The sequence below is a fragment of the Oncorhynchus mykiss genome, chromosome 7, assembly GCF_013265735.2.
Source record: "Oncorhynchus mykiss isolate Arlee chromosome 7, USDA_OmykA_1.1, whole genome shotgun sequence".
In the NCBI taxonomy this organism is placed as follows: domain Eukaryota; kingdom Metazoa; phylum Chordata; class Actinopteri; order Salmoniformes; family Salmonidae; genus Oncorhynchus; species Oncorhynchus mykiss.
This window is the reverse complement of record NC_048571.1, coordinates 81,655,755-81,664,795: the sequence shown is the minus strand read 5'-3', so window position 1 is coordinate 81,664,795 and position 9,041 is coordinate 81,655,755.

The window sequence follows — 9,041 nt, the reverse complement described above, 5'->3', positions numbered from 1 at the left end:
GAAGTAGCACAGAGGACACTGAGGCCTGCTTTCATTTGACCCCCAGGTCAACCTGAAGTAGCACATAGGACACGGAGGCCTGCTTTCATTTGACCCCCAGGTCAACCTGAAGTAGCACAGAGGACACTGAGGCCTGCTTTCATTTGACCCCCAGGTCAACCTGAAGTAGCACAGAGGACACTGAGGCCTGCTTTCATTTGACCCCCAGGTCAACCTGAAGCAACAACCTCTCTGTTAATAGATTTGAGGCTATATTCAAGCTGTATCCATGAAGGGCTATAGATTCTGTGCTAGTAATTTTAAGGTGATTTCCGATTCAATCAATCAATCAAATTTATTTATAAAGCCCTTCTTACATCAGCTGATGTCACAAAGTGCTGTACAGAAACCCAGCCTAAAACCCCAAACAACAAGCAATGCAGGTATAGAAGCACGGTGGCTAGGAAAAACTCCCTAGAAAGGCCAGAACTAGAGAGGAACCAGGCTCTGAGGTTTGGCCAGTCCTCTTCCGATTGAGTCGACATATGTGAGAACACTACTACTGTGGGAACAGTCTTTCAACAGCGCTGAATTTCTGCGATACAGAGTGAATAGTGTTCTTGGTATTAATAAACTATGTGCCATTGTACTAATGTACTAATGACCAATGGCAGCAAAGTCTTGGTTTTCATTAGGACACACAACAGAAAACATTTTCAAAAACGTTAGAAACAACAGAAAACGAAAAAAAAAGTCCAGATAGTTTTCTTCTGACCACGACCCTGAGGTAACAACATATCTGCTTAGTCCACCTATTATTAACCCATATAATCAATAACTACTATGAATATTGGTTATGAAACATGGATGGTAAAGGATCGTGTCATCCTTCCCTCTCTGGTCTATGAGGAATCCTTCTGCTTGATTTGATATTAAGGTCGAATGACAGAGAACACTCATTAATCACAAACCAGGGGCAAGAGGTCAGAGATTTAAAAACAAACATTTAATGGTAGAAATAAACAGAGAATTGAAGTGTTTTTAAAATGAATTACAGTACATTGCTGTCGTCGTTATACTGTAGAAAAGTAATGAACGCATGGTCTTACGCACTCTCGATCGCAACGATATTTACCGTGCTCAAATCTTTACATTGGTGATCTGGTATGTTCCTATTCATCCAGTCTCCCAAAACATTCGGCAGCCCCAAAAGAGTTCCTATTAGTACTGCATCATATCAGCAACAAGATTAGATATACTGTACTTTGGTACAAACTTGATATGACATGTTTCGTCAACCACTAGGTAGAAGCAAAGGACAAGAGGACGAGGTCTTTGGGTTTCTTGGCTGACAATGAGTTTTGAGTGTGACTGGAACTCAGCAACGTCCTTCAGTTTCTCTCACTGGGAAACGTTCTAGCCTGGAACCAGTTCTGTTTGTGCTGTCTTTAAAAAAGACTGTGGTCGTCACGCCAAACAACGACTGTCGGAGTTGGAGCAAGAAAAGCACAAATAGATCCTGGAACAAGTTAGTAACGTTCCTCTCTGTGTTTCGCTACTTTTTTCATGTTCTCAGAGACCAGTTTCAGTACACTACTTACAATGTGGTCAAGAAAGATCAAATAACATGCACCTTCTAGCATGTCTAGCTAGCAATGCCAGTTACCAATGCCAGTTACCAATGCCAGTTACCAATGCCAGTTACTAATGCCAGTTTCCAATGCCAGTTACCAATGCCAGTTACCAATGTCAGTTACCAATGCCAGTTACCAATGCCAGTTACCAATGCCAGTTACCAATGCCAGTTACCAATGCCAGTTACCAATGCCAGTTACCAATGCCAGTTACCAATGGCAGTTACCAATGCCAGTTACCAATGCCAGTTACTAATGCCAGTTACCAATGCCAGTTACCAATGCCAGTTACCAATGCCAGTTACTAATGCCAGTTACCAATGCCAGTTACTAATGCCAGTTACTAATGTCAGTTACCAATGCCAGTTACCAATGCCAGTTACCAATGCCAGTTACCAATGCCAGTTACCAATGCCAGTTACTAATGCCAGTTACCAATGCCAGTTACCAATGTCAGTTACCAATGCCAGTTACCAATGCCAGTTACCAATGCCAGTTACCAATGCCAGTTACCAATGCCAGTTACCAATGCCAGTTACCAATGTCAGTTACCAATGTCAGTTACCAATGCCAGTTACCAATGCCAGTTACCAAAGCCAGTTACCAATGCCAGTTACCAATGCCAGTTACCAATGCCAGTTTCCAATGCCAGTTACCAATGCCAGTTACCAATGTCAGTTACCAATGTCAGTTACCAATGCCAGTTACCAATGCCAGTTACCAATGCCAGTTACCAATGTCAGTTACCAATGTCAGTTACCAATGCCAGTTACTAATGCCAGTTTCCAATGCCAGTTACCAATGCCAGTTACCAATGCCAGTTACCAATGCCAGTTACCAATGCCAGTTACTAATGCCAGTTACTAATGCCAGTTACCAATGCCAGTTACCAATGCCAGTTACCAATGCCAGTTACCAATGCCAGTTACTAATGCCAGTTACCAATGCCAGTTACTAATGCCAGTTACCAATGCCAGTTACTAATGCCAGTTTCCAATGCCAGTTACCAACGCCAGTTACCAATGCCAGTTACCAATGCCAGTTACCAATGCCAGTTACCAATGCCAGTTACCAATGCCAGTTACCAATGCCAGTTACCAATGCCAGTTACCAATGCCAGTTACCAATGCCAGTTACCAATGCCAGTTACTAATGCCAGTTACCAATGCCAGTTACTAATGCCAGTTACCAATGCCAGTTACCAATGCCAGTTACTAATGCCAGTTACTAATGCCAGTTACTAATGCCAGTTACTAAAGCCAGTTACCAATGCCAGTTACTAATGCCAGTTACCAATGCCAGTTACCAATGCCAGTTACCAATGCCAGTTACTAATGACAGTTACCAATGCCAGTTACCAATGCCAGTTACCAATGCCAGTTACCAATGCCAGTTACTAATGCCAGTTACCAATGCCAGTTACCAATGCCAGTTACCAATGCCAGTTACCAATGCCAGTTACCAATGGCAGTTACCAATGCCAGTTACCAATGCCAGTTACTAATGCCAGTTACCAATGCAAGTTACCAATGCCAGTTACCAATGCCAGTTACCAATGTCAGTTACCAATGCCAGTTACCAATGCCAGTTACCAATGCCAGTTACCAATGCCAGTTACCAATGTCAGTTACCAATGCCAGTTACCAATGCCAGTTACCAATGCCAGTTACCAATGCCAGTTACCAATGCCAGTTACCAATGCCAGTTACCAATGCCAGTTACCAATGCCAGTTACTAATGCCAGTTACCAATGCCAGTTACCAATGCCAGTTACTAATGCCAGTTACCAATGCCAGTTACCAATGCCAGTTACTAATGCCAGTTACTAATGCCAGTTACCAATGCCAGTTACCAATGCCAGTTACCAATGCCAGTTACCAATGCCAGTTACTAATGCCAGTTACCAATGCCAGTTACCAATGCCAGTTACCAATGCCAGTTACCAATGCCAGTTACTAAAGCCAGGCAAGCATAAAGATGTTTGGAAAAATTAGAAAAGCTGCTACAACTTAGTTTCTTTCCAGGCAAACAATTATCTGTATTATCTTTCTAAGTCATCGGAGTGTATTACATACCGGTGAGCAGTCGACAAGTAAACAAGCGTCTCTTTAAGATTTCTCAGAAAACATGTTTGCAAGTGGGAAAACCTCTGCCTCCACTAGCTTGTTATTGAGAAAGACTATATTTAGGCCTATTATTAGCCCTTTATCTCTCATGTGGTCAAGAAAATTCCTGCCTTCTCTTCAAAAATCTATTTGTGAAGCTATTTTCTTGGTCCCCAGAGCAGCAAACCCCAAAACACGTTTCACTTGTAATTAACTGAGCATTACTCCAAATATTTTCCCTGCCCCGGGATACCTTCCAAATGGCACCCTTCCCTATGTAGTGCACTACTGTTGACCGTGGGCCCATAGGATAGTGCACTACTGTTGACCAGGGCCCATAGGATAGTACACTACTGTTGACCAGGGCCCATAGGATAGTGCACTACAGTTGACCGTGGGCCCATAGGATAGTGCACTACTGTTGACCAGGGCCCATAGGGTGCCATTTGGGACACATATCCAGAGTCCCGTTTATACCCTGTGTTGGAAAGCACCAGTTGTGTCTATGAAGTAGAAAGCACTCATTGTTTTGGAGAATTCTCATAAGAACAATCACCGTCTCTGTTCAGGCTTGTATTATTGCCCACGGAACTGGCCCTGGCCACAGAATTATAGACAGTTTCTTTTTCTCCTTTCTCTCTCACTCTCTCTCCTTCCCTTGCTTATGTATCTTTCCTTTCTCATAACTTATCATACCCTCTCTCTCTTTTCTTCTCTCTCTCTGTCTTTCACCTTCTCTCTCTCTCTCTCTCTCTCTCTCTCTCTCTCTCTCTCTCTCTCTCTCTCTCTCTCTCTCTCTCTCTCCTCTCTCTCTCTCTCTCTCTCTCTTAATTCAATTCAATTCAAATTAAGGGGTCTTATTGGCATGGGAAACATGTTTACATTGCCAAAGCAAGTGAAATAGAAAGTAAACAAATGTGAAATAAAAAATAAAAAAAACATTTGAAATGTCATAGGTTTTTTCTCTCCCACTCTCATTTCTCTCTCTCGCTCTCTCGCTCTCTCTCTCTCCCATTCTCCTCTCTCACTCACTCGCTCTCTCTCTCTCTATCTCTCTCCCACTCTCCTCTCCTCTCCTCTCCTCTCCTCTCCTCTCCTCTCCTCTCTCTATTTCTTTCTTTCTCTCCCACTCACCTCTCTCTCTCTCTCTCTCCCATTCTCCTCTCTCACTCTCTCTCTCTCTATCTCTCTCTCTCTATCCTCTCCTCTCCTCTCTCTTTTTCTTTCTTTCTCTCCCACTCTCCTCTCTCTCTCTCTCTCTCTCTCTCTCTCTCTCTCTCTCTCTCTGTAGCATTTATGCAACTCCACCAAAATCTATCCCTGGTAATGGAAGGCCAATGTCAAAGGCATTTTCATAATTCTGGGCCTGTATTCATAAATCAAGAATACCATTTTGTAAACGGGGAAATTCTCAATTCATTTCGATGGCATAACAACGAGTGTTACGTGTACTGTAGTTATCTTCATGTACGAATTATAAAACGTTGAGATTGAAGACAGGTGTTTTTCTACGCATCATGAAGTGGCAAAAACAAAAGTGTTTCTTAAGGTTAGAGTTTAACAAGCTTTTGAGGCATTTTACATGTGATCATCCCTATGCATTTCAAAGGTCAAAGGTCAAATATATGTATGCAATGATAGTGTGTATTTGAAGAGTTTATTTCCAAAACCCTATATCCACCAATTATTATTATTTTTTTTTACATTTGTGTTTTTCCTCTGAAGTGATTGCTTGTGGGTACCTTCATGTGTTCGTAAAATATTACTGTTCTCAAATTTTTGAATTAAACATTTTTAGATGCATATGATTTTTATTATGAGTTTCATTGCCAAACACTATATATCCATTGTTAGGCCTGAATAGACTGTTTGTATCCTGTATATTTGACTGTGATATGTGGTTAGCTATCTTAACATAAATGCACTGGATAAGAGCATCTGCTGAATGACAAAAAAAATGTCAAATGTTTTACATAAATATCTCATATTACTGTATTCAATTATTTGTTTAAAAAATATATATATATATTGATGTCAACAAATGCATCATGTACACATTCCTTCATTAAAAATGTGGGTCATTTGTTACATTTGACTGTGTGAAACTGGATATGTAGCGTTTTGCAACAGAAATCACGAATTATGTCTCTCTGAAAATGAAACCGTCAAGTGATAGATTATACACAAATGTCATGTCTGTCACTGAACAACCCCATGCCATGATAAGATAGTGAGAGAGAAAAAACCACACCAATCTCTTTCAATATTTATTTAAACAATAAACGCTAATTTACCAACATTTCTGTAAATGGATATATAGCGTTTTGGAATGAAACTCTTCATTTTTTTAAGGTGTAAAATTAATGTTCTATTGTCTTTATAGTATTTTTATATCATATTTTCTCCCTGGACGTATCGGAGCACAATAAAAAAGAGGTTATTGAGATTTTGTATAAGGAAAATACTGCTACACCTTGAAGAGAAAAAGATGACTAAATAAACAAAGATGTTTTTGCTACACGGTTTGTGTTCATAGGTGATTCATGTAGTTCTTTAAATGTGTTTATTGCAACCAAAAGAGGAAGCTCCAGATTTTTAAACATTAAATGTTTTGTTGTTAATGAGGAATTTACATTATCCCTAACACACACACGCACGAACGCACGCACGCACGCACACACGCACACGCACGCACGCACACACGCACATACACACACACACACACACACACACACTGCTGTCCTAATCTGCTGTCCTAACCTTCTGTCCTAGTCTGCTGTCCTAACCTGCTGTCTTAGCCTTCTGTCCTAACCTTCTGTTAACCTTGCTGTCCTAACCTGCTGTCCTAGCCTGCTGTCCTAGTCTGCTGTCCAAGCCTTCTGTCCGTGTCTGCTGTCCGAGCCTGCTGACCTAGCCTTCTGTCTAGTCTGCTGTCCTAACCTGCTGTCCTAGCCTGCTGTCCTAGTCTGCTGTCCAAGCCTTCTGTCCGTGTCTGCTGTCCGAGCCTGCTGACCTAGCCTTCTGTCTAGTCTGCTGTCCTAGCCTTCTGTCTAGTCTGCTGTCCTAGCCTGCTGTCCTAACCTGCTTTCCTAGTCTGCTGTCCTAGCCTTCTGTCTGAGCCTGCTGTCCTAGCCTGCTGTCCTAACTGCTGCCCTAGTCTGCTGTCCTAACCTGCTGTCCTAATCTGCTGCCCTAACCTGCTGTCCTAACCTGCTGTCCTAACCTGCTGTCCTAATCTGCTGTCCCAATCTGCTGCCCTAACCTGCTGTCCTAATCTGCTGTCCTAACCTGCTGTCCTAATCTGCTGTCCCAATCTGCTGTCCTAGCCTGCTGTCCTAACTTGCTGTCCTAATCTGCTGTCCTAGCCTTCTGTCCTAGCCTGCTGTCCTAGCGCGCTGTCCTAGCCTTCTGTCCGAGCCTGTTGTCCTAACCTTGCTGTCCTAGCCTGCTGTCCTAAACTTGCTGTCCTAATCTGCTGTCCTAACCTGCTGTCCTAACCTGCTGTCCTAACCTGCTGTCCTAATCTGCTGTCCTAACCTTCTGTCCTAACCTGCTGTCCTAGCCTTCTGTCCCAACCTTCTGTCCTAACCTTCTGTCTGAGCCTGCTGTCCTAGCCTTGCTGTCCTAACCTGCTGTCCTAACTTGCTGTCCTAGTCTGCTGTCCTATCCTGCTGTCCTAACTTGCTGCCCTAGTCTGCTGTCCTAACCTGCTGTCCTAACCTGCTGCCCTAACCTGCTGTCCTAACCTGCTGTCCTAATCTGCTGTCCTAATCTGCTGTCCTAGCCTGCTGTCCTAACCTGCTGTCCTAACCTGCTGTCCTAATCTGCTGTCCTAGCCTTCTGTCCTAGCCTGCTGTCCTAACCTTGCTGTCCTAGCCTGCTGTCCTAGCCTGCTGTCCTAAAACTTGCTGTCCTAGCCTGCTGTCCTAACCCTTGCTGTCCTAACCTGCTGTCCTAGCCTTCTGTCCTAGCTTGCTTTCCTAGCCTGTTGTCCTAACCTGCTGTCCTAACCTGCTGTCCTAATCTGCTGTCCTAACCTGCTGTCCTAACCTGCTGTCCTAATCTGCTGTCCTAACCTGCTGTCCTAACCTTCTGTCCTAGTCTGCTGTCCTAACCTGCTGTCCTAGCCTTCTGTCCTAACCTTCTGTCCTAACCTGCTGTCCTAGCCTGCTGTCCTAGCCTGCTGTCCTAACCTGCTGTCCTAGTCTGCTGTCCTAGCCTTCTGTCTGTGTCTGCTGTCCGAGCCTGCTGACCTAGCCTTCTGTCTAGTCTGCTGTCCTAGCCTTCTGTCTAGTCTGCTGTCCTAGCCTGCTGTCCTAACCTGCTTTCCTAGTCTGCTGTCCTAGCCTTCTGTCTGAGTCTGCTGTCCTAGCCTGCTGTCCTAACCTGCTGCCCTAGTCTGCTGTCCTAACCTGCTGTCCTAACCTGCTGCCCTAACCTGCTGTCCTAACATGCTGTCCTAACCAGCTGTCCTAACCTGCTGTTCTAGCCTTCTGGCCGGCCTGCATGGTGCAAACTGTAGGGTCCTTAGTCCTTAGTCCAAAAGGTAGCAAAACGTAGCAAAATGCTTTTCAACACACAAAATGTTTCTTATTGGACAAGTAGAGGTAGTCCCTCCCTTTTTCAGTCTGTTTTCTAACATTTGGTGCCTAATGAACAGCTCTCTGCCTGGCATGCTAGCTGGTCTTAAATGGTGCACACAGCAGTTCCGTGTCTTCGGCAGATGCAGTTATGGACAGTGCAGAGTAGATCAGAATTAAACTGTCACACACTTCCTGTTTTTCACCGTCATAGGAAAGCAACCAGCCAACCCAGTCACATGAGCTAGAGACCACATTTTGAGGGGAGGGAAATGGAGAGAGAGAGCGAGGGAGCAAGAGAGAGGGAGGGAGCGAGAGAGAGAGAAAGAGAGAGGGGGGAGAGAGAGAGAGGGAGAGAAAGAGAGTGAGAGAGAGTGAGGGAGCGAGAGAGAGAGAGGGGGGAGAGAGAGAGAGAGACAGACAGACAGAGAGAGAAAGAGCGCGCGAGAGAGAGAGAGAGAGCGAGAGAGGGAGGGAGAGAGAGGGGGAGAGGGGGGGGAGAGAGAGGGGGAGAGGGGGGGAGAGACAGGGAGAGAGAGGGGGAGAGAGGGGGGGGAGAAAGAGAGGAAGTTAGAACATCTGAGTTGTATTAAGACAAGATCACAAATGCCAAATTTTTCCAAGAAGATATTATCTGCCATAAAAAGCTATATCTGGAGAATTCTGGCAGACACAGAATGGAAAACTTATTAACTTAACCTTACTTAAAGAAATAACTTGCAGTTATTTTAAGGATGGACTGT